At 37.8% G+C, this 17,834-nt stretch overlaps 2 protein-coding genes across 2 annotated transcripts in view; one reads left to right on the forward strand and one right to left on the reverse strand.

The window, feature by feature from the left end:
* The window catches only part of LOC135840550 (uncharacterized protein CG43867), a 143,440-nt gene extending 133,059 nt beyond the window's left edge, over nucleotides 1–10,381 (forward strand). Inside the window, exons 25-26 of the transcript XR_010557764.1 lie at nucleotides 5,129–5,244; nucleotides 8,224–10,381. The gene's annotated coding sequence lies outside the window, so the exon portion shown is untranslated. The remainder of the gene's footprint in view (nucleotides 1–5,128; nucleotides 5,245–8,223) is intronic.
* A 1,986-nt stretch (nucleotides 10,382–12,367) lies between these two features.
* Nucleotides 12,368–17,834, reverse strand: part of LOC135840662 (probable methylmalonate-semialdehyde/malonate-semialdehyde dehydrogenase [acylating], mitochondrial) — a 90,582-nt gene continuing 85,115 nt past the window's right edge. Inside the window, exon 14 of the transcript XR_010557766.1 lies at nucleotides 12,368–13,059. The gene's annotated coding sequence lies outside the window, so the exon portion shown is untranslated. The remainder of the gene's footprint in view (nucleotides 13,060–17,834) is intronic.

Consider the following 17,834-nt stretch of genomic DNA (forward strand, 5'->3'; position numbering starts at 1 on the left):
TATGAATTGAATGAAAAATATTGACCAAAAAAATAATTATCAGTGATGTTTTGGTAAAAAAAAAAAATGTAAAAAAAAAAAAATTGAAAAAATTTCAATTTCAAGTCTAGAATCTGGCACAACAAGCGTTGTTGCGTTGTACAGTTTTTTTTTGTCTGTGCTTTCCTGTGAATGTGGAATGACGCGGCGACTTCTTGGTATTCGCCATTTTACATTACTTCTTTCTGTTTCACTGTTTCTTTCACCTTTTCTGTTGGCGTCTTTCTAATTATTTAATTAAAGAAGCGCAATTACGTAATTTTTTCATTTGAAAGCTGTTCTAAACTTCATTAACGTTTTGGTAAGTTGATGCTTCGTTCATTTATTTAATATTGTGTAGTGAAGCTACAAACTAGAGTTTTCACTCAGTTACCCGTCATGTTATTCATGCCACCACCTGATCAAAGGTTCTCTTTTTTGTCTGTATATGAATTGCTGTTTTTCGATCGTAATTTTGTGAATTATGTGATCAGAATGTGATCCAAGATCTATGTAAATGGTACGTACAGTACGTACATCATGTTTTTCGTGTTGGTGCGCCGACCAAATTTTAGGCTCAGAGCTGTGAAAGAGAATTCATTTCATGTATGAAATTATGTACCTAACTAAGTAGGTAACTACCCAAGTTAATGCTATGCTAACGAAGTAAGAAAGTATTATGAATCATGTCTGGTGGTGACTAGTGTGTAGATATTTATTGTTCCAGGTAACGTCAGTGACCGTAGAATTTTCCGGCGGCAGCTGTAAGTTAAGCAGGGTTGCGGAACGATAAAACAAAACGGTATCGGTTCGTGGTATTGGTATTTCAAATGTGGTGGCTAAAACGGTATTGGTTATTCGGTTTTCATCAATTTCTACCTCAAAATTTCGGTTTTCGGTATCGGTTTTTCCAATTTTTGTGAATTTTATTTCGGTTTTCGGTTTCGGTATTGGTATTATTTTTATCACCCAAAAATCAAGCTAATTACAGAACACTTTGGCTTAAAATTCAGAAATTGAGAGAGTAGTAGTAGTAGTATAAAAGTTGAAATGAGAGGAAAATTAACAAAGAAAAGTGATCATTGAAATGAATAAACTCATTTTGTTTGATGTTGGAATTATTTCATTTGCAGAAATATGCAAAAATGAGTACCAAAATACAGATTTTAAAATAATTTCGGTATTGGTTTTCGGTATTTTGTACCAATTTTGAAATTATATTGGTATTTTCTAAATCGGTTTTTCATTTGTCAACTTATTGGTATCAGTTTTCGGTTTTTTCAATTTTTTTCAAAAATTAGGCGGTTTTGCCGGTATTGGTTTTTCGGTATCGGTATCGTTCCGCAACCCTGAAGTTAAGATACTGTTACGCCTTATGAGCAGGGGTGCTAACTGTAACCGCAAATTTTAGAAGTAATTTAGTTATTAATTGCTTAGTTTTTATTTGTGCTTCAGTTGAATAGTTTAGTAGATACATATGTACATACAGTGAGTAGGTAATTGCTGGCAAAGTCATGCCTGATCATTCTTAACTCAATGGTCCAATAATCTACTGTTTGCATGAATTGTGCCATTGTAATATTGTTACATTGGACTGAGAGGGTCAATTTTCATTTTCCAGGTTCAAATTTGGATGAATGCTGTAATTCCTTTTCATGTGTGAGTTTTCACTTTTGTGTTTGTAGAGCTGGTGGTGAACGTTTCAAGGAGTGTGTGTGTGTGTGTGTGTGTGTGTGTGTGTGTGTGTGTGTGTGTGTGTGTGTGTGTGTGTGTGTGTGTGCGCGCGTGCGTGCGTGCGTGCGTGCGTGCGTGCGTGCGTGCGTGCGTGCGTGCGTGCGTGTGTGTGTGTGTGTGTGTGTGTGTGTGTGTGTGTGTGTGTGTGTGTGTGTAGACATATATGTGTGGGCGCATACGGAAAGGGACCTACCGACCAAAACGTAAATTTTACAGGAGAGCCGTTTGAAGTTTTGCGCGCGGTTATTTCTCTTGTTGTTACTGTAAGATTACGTAGGGGTATTCCAACTTCAAAGGTCCTACACTTTACCACACACTCACACACGCCCTCCAATGACCTCTACCGGTCAGATTATGCACTGCATTCAAGTTTTTTCGATTATGAATTCTGTCATGGTTCACTTAGAAGCGAAAAATTTCGATGAAATAGGAGTTATTGGTGGGTTTGGGAGGTTCCATTCGATTCTCTAAGAGTTCCTACAACAATTTCAGGAAAAAAAAAATTTTCATTTTTTGGTCGGTAGGTCCCTTTCCGTACGCGCCCTCACATATGTACTAGATATAAATGGCTGTGGGCAGCCTTGTTAGGTTAAGTGTCTGTCCATCGTCATCTATTATCAAAATTTTACTACCTTGTGATTTCTTAAAAATTTGTATTCTGTTAGCTTAAGTAAACGCATCCACAGATAATCTGTCAGTGGTGGTTGGTATTGCTGGCCATGCTGGGGAAAAGTGTGCGGAGTACTACTCATCCCTGCGACACCACCAAAGTCATAAAGAGGGGTAGCCGTAACAGGCTGGTGCATGAAGTACCATTTGCGTTTCCATCTAGTAGTTATAGTGTAATACTATTTCTGCGACCTTAGTTCCGGTTGATCAAAGATATGGAGCGGGGATGGTTAATGTTGCCCTACGAATCGCAACATTGCCATTCCTGCCATTGAGGATCAGACCTGCCGCCCTCGGATCGCCAGATCTGCCTGCGATCCATGCACATGTAGTAAGTGGTGCCCTCTATGTTTTGCAGAGATGTGCGTTTTTTTGAGAGAAATTTCAGAGCCAGCCTGGTTTTGTTGCATTAGTCAGCTTGCCTGGCAGGTGAGTGTTTGAGGTTCACGTTGTAATTCAGTTATAATTTAGTAGATACACTGTGTAATTGCTGCCAAGGTCAGGCCTACAGATTGCTCAAACCCCACAAATTCCTGTTTTTGTCCAAAATGAGCTATCACAATGTATGTAGCTGCATTGGGGTTGAGGAGGGACAAATTTCTTGTTTCAGGTCCAAATTTGAGGGTGTATGATGTGTAGTTTGTGTGAGTGATTTTAGTTACCTATACATAATGTAGTAGATTGATTGGGACAGATGGGTGCAATTTTTTCATTTCAGGTTCAATTTTGGAAGGGATTTGGGCTATGAAGGTTAATGATTATGAGTAATTTAGATTAATTTAGATAAATAGTTTAATAGATACTTACATCGGGCAATTGCTGCTGAGGTTGTGCCTCAAGTTTTCCCAATTTTTTCCCCAACAATCCCCCTTTCCCCCAAAATGCGCTATTATTATGTAGCTGCATTGGGGCTGAGGGGTACAATTTTCTTGTTTCAGGTTCAAATTTGGAAGGGATTTGGTGTATGATTCATAGTTTTTAGAAGTAATTATTTACTATTTAGTTATTAATTTAGTAGATATATGGAGTGGGCCAGCTCCCTAAACCCCGAGGTGGGCTAGCTCTCAAATTTCTAAAATAAATGGAGAATTATTTGCGACTTTTGGTTTGCCAGGTTTTCAGAAATTCTGATATCAAATTTCAGTTTTCTATTTTGACATCACCCATCTAGGTCTCAGTGAATCTCTAAATTCCGCAAGTACAAACATTTGTACACATCAAATTTCTTGTGATTTTCTGGATTTTATTATGACACGTGCAAAATTCTGAATTGGAATAACCTATGTTTCTGATATCAGCCCCCTTCCCAAAATCCCCAGTGAGCCCTCAAGCTAAAAATATTTTAAAATTCGTGTCACCATGTGTTTTCTGAGATCTTAGATGGTCTGATTCCAAATGTCAGTTACTTTTTCTGATATTGGCCGACCCCCCCCCTCCCTCTAGAACTTGTAATGTGTTCTCACATTTAAAAAAACAAAAAAAAGGAATAGATAAGTATTTTTGTGACTTACTGATTTGTCAAGTTTTCAGATGTACTAATTTTGAATCTCTAAATTTTTTTTCTGACGTATACCACCCTCCAGACCTTGCAATGAGCTCCCAAATTTTCAAAATTGAAAAAAAAAACTCGTGTGACTCATGGTTTGTACGTTTTTAGATGTGCTTATTACAAAATTCGATCAATTTTTTTGATATCGGCTCCTTGCGATTTTCAATTCAATTTTTGTTTCAATGTTAAGTCTCTTACACCTGCAGCGAGATTTTCACAATTTAAAAAACTTGTTTGACCTGCGGTTTTTCAGGTAATATCAGATTTGCTGATTTCAATTTCCCATTAATTTTTTTCATTTTTCAGCTCTCCAGGCTCGCAGTGAGCTCTCCAAATTTTCAAAATTGTATGAAACCCACCAACCTGACTGACGAGATATGCTCATGTTTCAAATTTCTGTTTATTTTTCTGATATCAGCCCTCCTGGACCCGCAGTGGGATTCTAAATTTTACCTTGGCTCTTTGAAGCGAGCCAAAAAATTCTCGTCATCCATGGTTTACTAGTTTTTCAGAGGTTTTCCTTTCTTTTTCTCTTACAACCCCGTGAACCCTCAAATTTTGAAGAAAATGAATGGATCGAGTTACTAAGTGCTGGTATTACGACTCTCCGTCAAACGTTGACAGAGCGTTAACCGAGGTCGAAGCACCGGTTAACTATTGTTCAACGGTCCGTCAAATGTTGACGGAGCTTTGACGGAGTGTCGTAATACCAGCCCTTATACGGTTTACTATTTTTTGACGAGTGCAGATTTCGAGTTTCGTTTTGTTTTTTTGATGCGACCTTTTATTTAAATCTCGCAATGAAGACTAAAATTTGCAATTGGTGATAATTCGTGTTGTCTACGGTTAGGTTGTCTGAGGATTTTAATCTTACTCTTGTGACACTGTCCAGCTAACGTAATTTGAGCGGATAGGCAACTCATATGACATGCACATTTTCAGTGCGCTTTGTGACGCAATCATGATGATTGAATGGTTGCCTACTAAATGTACTAGGCGGACCGGACAGTACATATACATATGTACATAATATGGTCGCTATTTCACATAATACTGTTAAGAATAATTGTTTCACGTTCAAATTTTAAATTTAGTGTTGTACTGTAGTTTTATATTTTTTATTCATATGCATATGTTGTTGTTTTTTTTTGTTCACAGAATTCGCCATGTGTCGTCGATAACATCTGTAGATTGATCAATGATAATGACGTATAGGTACCTCGAGAAGGAAGGAAAAAATGAACAGAATCGTACCAGATTATTCAATCAGATAGGTGAGTGGAGAATCCTGCAATTTTTATTTCGAATAGCGTTTTTTTCCGAATACCCTCTACCCCTTGCTGCCAACAAATAAATTGAAAATTCCTACAAAGAGGCGACGAACTTGGCGATTGAAGTTGATTTTTTTTTTGCTGTTCTGTAGGCCCGCTGTAAGCCCTGAAATTTCCAGAATTGTAAAAACTCGTGTGTCCTATGGTTGGTCACGTTTTCAGATATATGTACCCCCATTCTGAATTTCAGTTGATTTTTTGCCATCAGCCCCCACCCACTCTTTCACGGCGGTGCTTCAAATTTCAAAAAGAAGGGAAAACTCGCGGGAGCTGTTCATGGGTATGCCTGCCTCGTATTTCGGATTGGTGATTTCAAATTTCAAGTTCATATTTTTTGTAGTTAAGTAGCCCTCGAAGCCCTGCAGTGAGCTTCCGAATTTCCAAATTGGAAAAATTCGTGTAACCTATGATTTTCTATTTCAATTCATTTTCTTGATATCTGCCCCTCCGTGATTCGCAATGAGCCTTCAAATGTTCAAATTTGAGACAACCTGTGTAACCTATGATTTGCTGGGTTTTCAGGCTTGTTTATTTCGAATTTCAATGTTGTTGTTTTTTTCGATATCAGTCCTCGAGGCCTCGCACCGAGCCCGTAAATTTGCAAAATTGCAAATATTCGCTTGACCTATGATTGATATGTGTGGATTTTTAGTTTTGCTGATTTCAAATTCCAAAATCATTTCTATGCTTTGCAGTGAGCCCCTCCCCTCCCCCAATACCTAAAATCGGAATAATTCGTGCCCATTATGATTCGCTGGGTTTTGGGGTTTCGTGAGATCCCAAATTTTCAAAATTGGAAAAAATCGAGTGACCTATGGTTTGCCACGTGTTTACGCACGCACAGGCATATTCCAGATTTCGGTCAATTTTTTGACATTAGCCCACCTCCCCACCCTCACAGTGGTACCTGCAACTTTCCCCACCCTCACAGTGGTACCTGCAACTTTTCGAATTTCTAGTTTATTTCTTCGATATCAGCTCTCAAAGCTCTCCAGTCAGCTCTCGAATTTCCAAAATTAGATAAATTCTAGTGACTTATGGTTTGTCACGTTTTTAGGCAGGCGTATTCCAGATTTCGATCGATTTTTTGTGACATCAGCGCCCTCCACCCACCCTCACAGTGGTGCCTGCAACTCTTCAATTTCATTTCTTTTTTATATAATGTATTATCTTTCTAGTTATCGCATTGAGCCCCAAATTTCCAAAATAGGAACAATTTCTGATGATCCAAGATTTGCTGAGTTTTTAGGTTCGTCGTTTAGTTCCAATTTCAATTTTATTTTTCGTCATCTGGCCCTTAGAACTTGTAGTGATCTCCTGATCCCTCAATTTTACGAAATTTGTAAACTCGTTGACTTCCGGTTTCACGCTGTTTTTAGATTTGCAGTTTCAATTTCTAATTTATTTTTCAGATATCCAGCCTTCCAAACCCCGCAGTGAGCCCCAAGTTTCCAAAATTAGAAAAATTCTTGTGACCCAAGATTTGCTGGGTTTTTAGGGTCCATTTTCCCCCTAATTTCCGTTATATTTTTCAATTATTTCGAGCCCTTAAAACTTGCAGTGAGCCCCCCAATTTTCTAAATTGGAAAAAATCGTGTGACTTTTGGTTTGCCAACATTTTTAGATTTTCAGATTTCAAATTTCATGTCCTTTTTCTGATATCAGCGTTCTAAGCCCCGCAGTGAGCTCCAAATCAAAATTTGAAAAATTTTCGTGGCTTAAAGTTTGCTAGATTGTTAGGGTTCATTTATTTGTATTCCGAATTTCCATTATATTTTTTCGATTTTGGGCCCTTGTAACTTGCAGTGAGTCCTAAAATTTCCAAAATTGGAAAAACTCGTGCGAATTTCGGTTTGCCGCCGTTTTTGAATTTTTTGCAGTTTCAAATTTCAATTTATTTTTCTGATATCAGCTCTCTGGGCCATGCAGTGAGCCCCACATTTCTAAAATTTGAGAAATTCTTGCGATCCACTGATCCATGATTTCCTAGATTTTCAAGATTGTTTCCGATTTCAATTTCATTTTTTCGTTATCAGACCATTAGAACTCGTTGTGATTCCTCAACTTTGCGAAATTTGAAAAACTCGCGTGACTTTCGGTTTGTCGTTGTTTTTAGATTTACAGTTTTAAATTTCAATTCATTTATTAGATATCAGCCTTGTGGGCCCCGCAGCTCAGTGAGCCTCCGACAAACGTGCTCATTTCAAATTTCCATTCAGTTTTTGGCTTTAGTGGCCCCCTAAATTTCATAATCTTGGTGATTTTGTGACCTTTGGTTTGTCAGGGATTTAAACATTGTTGTTTGGAAATTTCAGTATACTGAATGTATTTTTCTGCTAAGCAACTTCCATTTTTCTCGCAATGAGCTCCTAAATTTCAACCTCAGACCGCTAAAACGAGCTCACGAATTCCGAACAAATTGAAAACTTTTTTGTGCGCTAGTGGATTACTAGTTTTTTCAAATGATCTTCTTTCGTATATCCTCTAATTTTGTCGATACAATCACCTCTTCTCCTCTTCCCCCCCCCCCCCACCTCAGTATGATCCAATGAACTCCCAAATTTTGAAAAATCTGAATGGGGTCGTGTCTTGTGTGACGTATGGTTTGCTATTTTCTGAGGAGTGCTGATTTCGAATTCTGATTCATTTTTTCGATACGAGCCTTTCGGATCTCGCAATAGGCCTCAATTTTGAATAGATGGGAAAATTTGTGTCGCCTATGGTTTACTTTACTTGTTTTGCAGAGGTGCTGGTATAAAATTCTAATCTTACTCTTACGTAACGAGCAGTATCAACTCTATGGCCGCTGTTTTAATACTTACTACAGAATAAATTCACGTTCATTTTGTAAATTAAGCATGTACCTATACCTAGTTTTGTTTCTATTTTTATTCATATATTGGTGTTTTTTTTTGTCCGCAGAATTCGTCATGTGTCGTCGGTTACATCTTCCGCGGATTGATCGCCTGTACCTTGAGAAGGAAGAGAAATGCAAACACGAGCGTATGTATCATCAGATTAACCAGATAAGTGGAAAATACCGCGATGTTGTTTTTTTTAAGATGATTGTTCAGCGTGTGTTATTCGTAGCGTTTTAATGTGCTATGTGGATAAAATTGCGTTATGATCAAATCTCCCCTTTCTTCAGTATTCTCCGACGAATGTATTGAAAATTCCACCGAAAAAGGTTGAGTAGATTAGGTGTTGTAGATTTTTTTTTTTCAAATCGTCATTTTAGAAGTATATTTAGGGATGGTATAGGTATTAGAAGATTAGGTATATCTTTGAATTTATATCGAATAATCATTTTCGGCTACATTTTTCATCGGTTATTCGATGGTTATTTTTTTGAAAATTCGATAGGTAGGTAGGTATAGTTGATGAGATTTTGGATCAAAATTGAAAAATGATCAGGGGGCGATGTATTTGGCTATTTTCAAAATTAAATGCATAGGTAAGTGAGGCGCCGATGTTGGTATCTGGTCAACCTGGAGACCTCACAACATCGGAAGAGACCCGGAGGATTTTGCGATGCCTACTGCGACCGCCCCCGGCATCCGGGATCCCACGTCGGCACGGTAGGGTCGCATTAAACGAAGGGTATAAGGGATGGTGGGCTTTACATCTTCATCTACGTTTTTAACTTAGGTCGAATCGCAGGTCGAAAGGTAATTCATCGTCGGTGGCGTTCTTTGGTACCTCGTGTACGACATTTTCCTTCAAAAACACACTCGCGTGTGATTTTTGGAGCGAACGAGTCGTATACGAGTTATCTGAGGCGTCGTCGGTGATTGGTGGTGCGTGAAAGGTGCGTGTCGAAGCTGTAGGGTCTGTCCTTGTCGATAGCAGCCCGTGAAAACGGAGCAGTTTGGTTCGCATGCTAAATTAGTCGCAACTGTAGGCCGACGGGCTGAACGTTGCGCAAAGTCTTTCGTGTCTGGAAGCTGGCATCTGCTACGCCGTGTAGGAGGCGCGTGTGAAGTGTGCGCGAAGTTGGCGAAGGCTTCAAAATAGGCATATGGGGTAAGATTTGAGACAAGTCCGCAAGAACGGTACACTTGGTACATAGGGGGCTTGCTCGGCGCCTCGATATTGGTACGGGCCAGAGGTTGGTGCGTACGGACCTCCGAGTCGACAGAGCTCGGACTGCCCTTGTGGCCGACTTAGGCGAGGTTAGGGTAGAAATCCGTGCGCCGTCTACTTGCTTACTGCTTCCCGGCGGTACACGTGCCGACCGGGGTTTTTACAGGATCGGCTTATCAAAGAGGATTTAGGCTGGCGCCTTTCAGGCGGTCTGTTATCACTTCGTACGAGTGTAACTTTTATTCCTACGCTGACGTCAGCGTGTTGTAAATTTTACACTCGCACGAAGTTATAACTGACCTGTCTGCGGGGTCAGCTATATACCTTGCCTTGAGGATCAAGTTCAGCCTATCTCGCAGTGTTGGCGCTTTGGTCGAATGCCCGTGAAACTCATGAAGCATTCAACAGCACTGCCCGTGGTGAGTGTAGGGAATTTGAGATACTGTTCCGGAGAGTTGGGCCCGACAAAGGGTTCGATTGTCTGGACTGTTGAGAGTGCGAGAAGAGCGGATGTCGATCTGGATTTTTATGCTTTGTTAGAACGTAGGTGAAGATGTAAAGTCTTTCCGTCGTCGAATAAGTCTAAAAATACGTTTTTTTAAAGAGTTATTTGTGAAGTACGAAGAAAAACGAAAGTTTATGACGTTTTTCTCGATCAATTCGCGTATCATTTTTACATCAAACTTTCAAGGTTTGGTCCTCACTGAGAAAGATTGACTGAGTAGAATCTGGTGATTGGTATGGCTGAGTCAGTACAGAGTAATAATACTTATTATCGAGTATTTTCAAGTTCATTTGTACGTATTTGTATTTGTGACGTATCTTTTATTATTGATTGTACATTTCATTGTGTTTTTGTAATGACCATATCATGGTTTTTCACTGTCGAGCGGCCGGCAGTGTTTTTTATCCCAGATCGGTCAGTTTTATGTAGAATTAAGTTTGTATTTTGCTCCCTCTGCCGCTTGCTTTAAAAATGAATCTAATTTGTGTGGTGTTTCATTTTAATATTTTGAAGTAAGTACTATAATTATCTATTTTCTAAACTTGGTCAATAATGAACATGGAACATGGATATTTTCATTTTGGCGGCAACGTTTGTGGGTCATATTTTGTCAGAATTTGTTCACGAGCAGAGAAAAGTTGAAAAATTGCTAGTTGAAAATCGTGCAATTATTTCACGAAAGTTGTGATCTTAATTCAAGAATGTTTGGACTCTGATGTGTTTATAAAATATCAATTTGAGTCAACCCCGGATCATATTTAATTAGAACTTGAACAAGCAGAGAAAGCTGGAAAATTACTCGGTGAAATCGTGCTAATTCATGTAACATGAAAGTTTTGATCTCGGTTTGAGAATGTTTGCACATCTCTTGTTTATAAAATATCAATTTGAAGTACATAACTCCAAATGGGTAAGTTGAAGAATTTTAGGTGCAGTGAGCTAGTTAAGTATGCAGTTTTAACAGTTTGGATTATCAGGTGAGGTTCCTGTTATTTATTTCGAGGTGAAATTGCAAGTTGAGTAAGTCGCGGAAAAAATCAAATTTGAGATCGTGAGGTTCCGAAACGTTTATTTTGAAATGTCTCCTCAGAAGCCCCATTTTGGTTTTTCGCAAAAATATTATCAAATTCAAAATCACGAGGTTCTAAAACATTGATTTTGATATGCCACACGCTAAATGAGCTCATTTTCACTTATAGCACCTCCCCCTCAGAAGCTCCTTCGGGGTTTAGAGCGTCGAAAACGATAGACCATAGAGTCCGAACGGCTCCCGTGTGCCCGTACGTATGTATATACGCGTATACGTGCGCGCGCGTGGGGGGGTAGTTTTCGTCCATGTTTCACAACTTGTAAACAGTTAAAAAACGCAATCCGGCAAGCTGCCTCCGTGGCGGCATAGCTATGGTATCGGATTGCTGTGCAAGAGGTCTTGGGTTCGATTCCCGCGTCCGGCACAAATTTTTTCAAAATTTTTTTTCGTGATTTTTATTTTTACAAGTTGAATTTTTACAGAAAAAGTAATTAAATTATTTTTTTTTGCTTTCAAACAATGAATAAATGTATCAATATTATTTTTCGAATGATATGCCGAATTAGGCGAGGCGAAGCCGAGCCGTTTAAAATTTATATTTCATTCGATGAGCATTACTCCCCTTGGTGAGTTCAGACGGAGGCTGGACATTTACCGTGTATGTAGCACTTGCGGTTGTTTATAAAAAAATTGTACTCACCGAGGCCGAAGGCCGAGGGAAGTTAACAGACATAGTATGAACAACAAAGCGACCCGCGCAACCGAGGCGAAGCCGAGGTGAGCGGACACAACGCCCCCCAACACTAAGGCCAACACTAAAATTTTACTCAAAAAAAAAACTCATCAATAGCCTAAATCGTAAGATACTACGTATTCAATTATTGTACTCGCGTCGCGCGCTTTGGGAGCCGTTCGGACTCTATGGTCGAGCTGCGAAGACATCCTGAAAAACTGTTCGAAAACCTCCGTTTACCGAATTTTGAGCTTTTTCTTCAAGCCCCTGCAAAAACACCGATTATGCAACTCAAATGACAAGATGGAACTTTGAAGCTTGATACTTTAATTTGAAAAATTTCAAAAACTTCTTCAAAAGTACTGGATATGCAACTCACAACACGATACAGGCACCGCAACGGCCTCAATTTGACAAACTAACCATCGATTTGATCATTTGACATGAAAATTGCGCATTTTAGAGAAATTTCCTGCGCCTTGTATTTCAGGTTATGCAACCCATTTGACATCGTGAAAAATCCCCAAAGCACTTTGGTGGGTATAAAATTATGCGTATGTTATTAGGAGAATATAGGATATCAGCAGGTCTCCAACTCCTAATACTGAAACTGAACCATATTCATGATCAGAATATGTCGGAACAGACGTAGTTCGTAGAATAACCGAGAGAAAAATTTGTAAAATCATCGGTGATCATGTCGCTGATAAAGATATTGACATTGATACATAGTTTTATTCTGATATTCGATAAAAATAGTACAAACAATACAACAAACGAAATATTTTTACACGTAAGTATTCAAAAAATCATCATTTTACAGAAAATTTTTAAAATACATATCTTGAATTTGTACACACGAAAGAGGTAAGGTTACTTGAAATTACAAATTTGATCATTATGCAAAACAAAATTAATTAACAAATTTTAAAAAGATGGCAAGCAATAAATAAAAACCCATCGAACGACGTTTTGAAAAACAATTAAGTAGGTACATGAGACTATGAAAAAAAAATAAATAATAATAATACAAAAAAAAAGAAAAGAAATACAAATATAGAAAATTGAAAAAAAATATGAGAACCGAGTAATTCAAATTAAAACACAGCTGCACTAACCTTGACTGGTCAAGTACATGCATAAATTAAGGGGACATTTCAATCATAAATTCTTAAAAACAGGTAAGTATAAAAAACTTGAATCATTTTTTTAAAAATTCAAAACAAACCAAACAGAAAAAAAACGAGAATAAGTTGCTACCCAATAAATTTCGTAAAGCTCAAAAAAAATGTTCGTCGATTCAGCAGAGTGCAGGGGAAATATTTACCACCATCTAGCCAGAATGTGCATCATCAGTGTCGGTTTGATCACCTCCAACTTCAATATCACCGCTTCATCGCAAACTACCTTGAACAAAACAAAATTCAAAATTAAAATACAGCGAGTAATGAATGTGTTATTGGCATTCTCATAGTATATTACGTGAATAGATTGGTAAGTAAGTAGGTATACAGTAATGACATTGGGCAAAAAAAACTTTTCATCACGAATCGACCTGAAAATTTGGCTAGGGGGGTTTTATGGGACGGCGAATACATTTCCAGTCATGGTTATTCCAAAAAGCTCAAGTTTCCAATACTTGAACTTTCGAATCAATTTTGCGAGCTTTAGAGAGCTTTTTAGGCTGTACGAAGTGGACGAATAGGGGAGTTTTTTGGTACGGCGAATTCGTTTCCGGTGTTGGTTGTTGCAAAAAGCTCAAAGTTCCCTCTCAAATGAAGCTATTTTTCATAAAAGTTGAGCTTTCAGTTAGAAGAAAGCTCGATTGACTAAAACTAACGAGCTTGACGTGATCAGCCATGCGGAATTAGTAATAATCGACTATACGTACACCCTAATTGACGTTCATTTGGCCAAAAAGCTCAATTTTGAAAAAACAGAAATTTCTCAATTTTCACCATTTTTGGTAATAAAAGAAGCTAAATGAGACCAATTTCATTAGGAGAATATAGAGTATTAGGAGGTTCGATACTCCTAATACTTGAACTTTTGAATCGATTTTGCGAGCTTTAGAGAGCTTTTTAGACTGTACAAACTGGACGAATAGGGGGTTTTTGGGCACGGCGAATTCGTTTCCGGTGTTTGTTCTTTCAAAAAGCTCAAAGTTCCAACCAAAATGAAGCTTTTTTTCAAAAAATTTGAGCTTTCGGGAGGGAAAAAGCTCGATCGACAAAAACTAACAAGGTTGACGTGATCAGCGATGCCGAATTAGTAATAATCGATTATTCGTACAGTCTATTTAGCTTTCTTTCGGCAGAAAAGCTCAATTTTGAATCATCAGAAATTTTTCAATTTTAACCATTTTTGGTAACAAAAGATGCTAAATGAGACCAATTTCATTAAGAGAATATGGGATATTAGGAGGTTCGATACTCCTAATACTTCAACTTTCGAATCAATTTTGCCAGCTTTAGAGAGCTTTTTAGGCTGTACGAAGTGGACGAATAGGGGGGTTTTTGGGTACGGCGAATTCGTTTCCGGTGTTGATTCTTGCAAAAAGCTCAAAGTTCCCTCTCAAATGAAGCTTTTTTTCATAAAAGTTGAGCTTTCAGTTACGAGAAAGCTCGATCGATTAAAACTAACGAACTTGACGTGATCAGCGATGCTGCATTAATAATAATCGACTATTTGTACAACTTAATTGATGTTCATTTGTCCGAAAAGCTCAATTTTGAAAAAACCAAAATTTTTCAATTTTCACCATTTTTGTTAATAAAAGATGCTAAATGAGACCAATTTCATTAGGAGAATATAGAGTATTAGGAGGTTCGATACTCCTAATACTTGAACTTTCGAATCGATTTTGCGAGCTTTAGAGAGCTTTTCATGCTGTACGAACTGGACGAATAGAGGGGTTTTTGGGTACGGCGGATTCGTTTCCGGTGTTGGTTCTTTTAAAAAGCTCAAATTTCCAACCAAAATGAAGCTTTTTTTCAAAAAATTTGAGCTTTAGGGAGGAAAAAAGCTCGATCGACTGAAACTAATGAGATTGACGTGATCAGCGATGCTGAATTAGTAATAATCGACTATTCGTACACCCTAATTGACGTTCATTTGGCCAAAAAGCTCAATTTTGAAAAAACCAAAATTTTTCAATTTTCACCGTTTTTGGCAATAGAAGAGGCTAAATGAGACCAATTTCATTAGGAGAATATGAGATATTAGGAGGTTCGATACTCCTAATACTTCAACTTTCGAATCGATTTTGCGAGCTTTAGAGAGCTTTTTAGGCTGTACGAACTGCACGAATATGGGGGTTTTTGGGTACGGCCAATACGTTTCCGGTGTCGGTTGTTGCAAAAAGCTCAAAGTTCTCTTCGAAATGAAGCTTTCTTTCAGAAAAGTTGAGCTTTCGGTTAGAAGAAAGCTCGATCGAATAAAATAAACGAGCTTGACGCGATCAACGATGCTAAATTAGTTATAATCGACTATTCGTACACCTTAATTCACTACCATTTGGTCAAAAAGTTCAATTTTGAAAATACAGAAAGTTTTCAATTTTCACCATTTTTGGAAAGAAAAGATGCTAAATGAGACCAATTTTATTAGGAGAATATGGGATATTAGGAGGTTCGATACTCCTAATACTTGAACTTTTAAATCAATTTTGCGAGCTTTAGAGAGCTTTTTAGGTTGTACGAACTGCACGAATAGGGGGGTTTTTGGGTACGACGAATTCGTTTCCGGTGTTGGTTCTAGCAAAAAGCTCAAAGTTCCAACCAAAATGAAGCTTTTTTTCATAAAAGTTGAGCTTTCAGTTGGAAGAAAGCTCGATCGACTAAATTAAACGAGCTTGACGTGATCAGCGATGATTAATTAGTATTAATCGACTATTCGTACGCCTTAATTGACCCTTCATTTGGCAAAAAAGCTCAATTTTGAAAAAACCAAAATTTTTCAATTTTCATCATTTTTGTTAATAAAAGATACTAAATGAGACCAATTTCATTAGGATAATATGAGATATTAGGAGGTTCGATACTCCTAATACTTCAACTTTCAAATCGATTTTGCGAGTTTTCGAGAGTTTTTTAGGCTGTACGAAGTAGACAAATAGGGGGGTTTTTAGGTACGGCGAATTCGTTTCCGGTGTTGGTTCTTTTAAAAAGCTCAAAGTTCCAACCCAAATGAAGCTTTTTTTCAAAAAATTTGAGCTTTCAGGAGGAAAAAACCTCGATCAACAAAAACTAAAGAGCTTGACGTGATCAGCGATGCCGAATTAGTAACAATCGATTATTCGTACAGTCTATTTAGCTTTCTTTCGGCAGAAAAGCTCAATTTTGAATCATCAGAAATTTTTCAACTTTCACCATTTTTGGTAATAAAAGATGGTAAATGAGACCAATTTCATTAGGAGAATATGGAGTATTAGGTGGTTCGATACTCCTAATACTTGAACTATTGAATCAATTTTGTGAGCTTTCGAGAGCTTTTTAGACAGTACGAACTGGTCGAATAGGGGGTTTTTGGGTACGGCGAATTCGTTTCCGCTGTTGGTTGTTGCGAAAAGCTCAAAGTTCCCTCCAAAATGAAGCTTTTTTTTTAACAGTTGAGCTTTCAATAAGAAGAAAGCTCGATCGACCAAAACTAACGAGCTTGACGTGATCAGCGATGCTCAATTAGTCATCATTGACTATTCGTACACCTTAATTGACCATCATTTGGTCACAAAGCTCAATTTTGAAAAATCCAAAATTTTTCAATTTTGCCAATTTTTGAATATAAAAGAAGCTAAATGAGACCAATTTCATTAGGAGAATATGGGATATTAGGAGGTTCGATACTCCTAATACTTGAACTTTTGAATCAATTTTGCGAGCTTTAGAGAGCTTTTTAGACTGTACGAACTGGACGAATAGGGGGGTTTTTGGGTACGGGGAATTCGTTTCCGGTGTTGGTTGTTGCAATAAGCTCAAAGTTCTTCTTCAAATGAAGCTTTTTTTCATAAAAGTTGAGCTTTCGGTTACAAGAAAGCCCGATCGACTGAAACTAACGAGCTTGACGTGATCATCGATGCCGAATTAGTGATGATCGACTATTCCTACACCCGAATTCACTACCATTTGGCCAAAAACCTCAATTTTGAAAAAAACAGAAATGTTTCAATTTTGACCATTTTTGAATATAAAAGAGACAAAATGAGACCAATTTCATTAGGAGAATATAGAGTATTAGGAGGTTCGATACTCCTTATACTTGAACTTTCGAATCGATTTTGCGAGCTTTAGAGAACTTTTTAGGATTTACGAACTGGACGAATAGGGGGGTTTTTGGGTACGGCGAATTAGTTTCCGGCGCTGGTTGTTGCTAAAAGCTCAAAGTTCTCTTCGAAATGAAGCTTTTTTTCATAAAAGTTGAGTTTTTAGTTAGAAGAAAGCTCGATCGACTGAAATAAACGAGCTTGACGTGATCAGCGATGCTCAATTAGTAATAATCGACTATTCGTACACCTTAATTGACTTTCATTTGCCCAAAAAGCTCACTTTTAAAAAAACAGAAATTTTTCAATTTTCATCATTTTTGTTAATAAAAGATGCTAAATGAGACCAATTTCATTAGGAGAATATGGGATATTAGGAGGTTCGATTCTCCTAATACTCGAACTTTTGAATCGATTTTGCGAGCTTTGTAGAGCTTTCTAGGCTGTACGAAGAAGACGAATAGGGGGGTTTTTGGGTACGGCCAATTCGTTTCCGGTGTCGGTTATCTCAAAAAGCTCAAAGTTCCAACCAAAATGAAGCTTTTTTTCATAAAAGTTGAGCTTTCAGGTTAGAAGAAAGCTCGATCGACTAAAATAAACGAGTTTGACGAGATCAGCGATGCTTAATTAGTAATAATCGACTATTCGTACATCTTAATTGACCTCCATTTGGCAAAAAAGCTCAATTTTGAAAAAACCAAAATTTTTCAATTTTCATCATTTTTGTTAATAAAAGATGCTAAATGAGACCAATTTCATTAGGAGAATATGGGATATTAGGAGGTTCGATTCTCCTAATACTCGAACTTTTGAATCGATTTTGCGAGCTTTGTAGAGCTTTCTAGGCTGTACGAAGAAGACGAATAGGGGGGTTTTTGGGTACGGCCAATTCGTTTCCGGTGTCGGTTATCTCAAAAAGCTC

Source organism: Planococcus citri, chromosome 1 (assembly GCF_950023065.1).
Source record: "Planococcus citri chromosome 1, ihPlaCitr1.1, whole genome shotgun sequence".
Lineage (NCBI taxonomy): Eukaryota > Metazoa > Arthropoda > Insecta > Hemiptera > Pseudococcidae > Planococcus > Planococcus citri.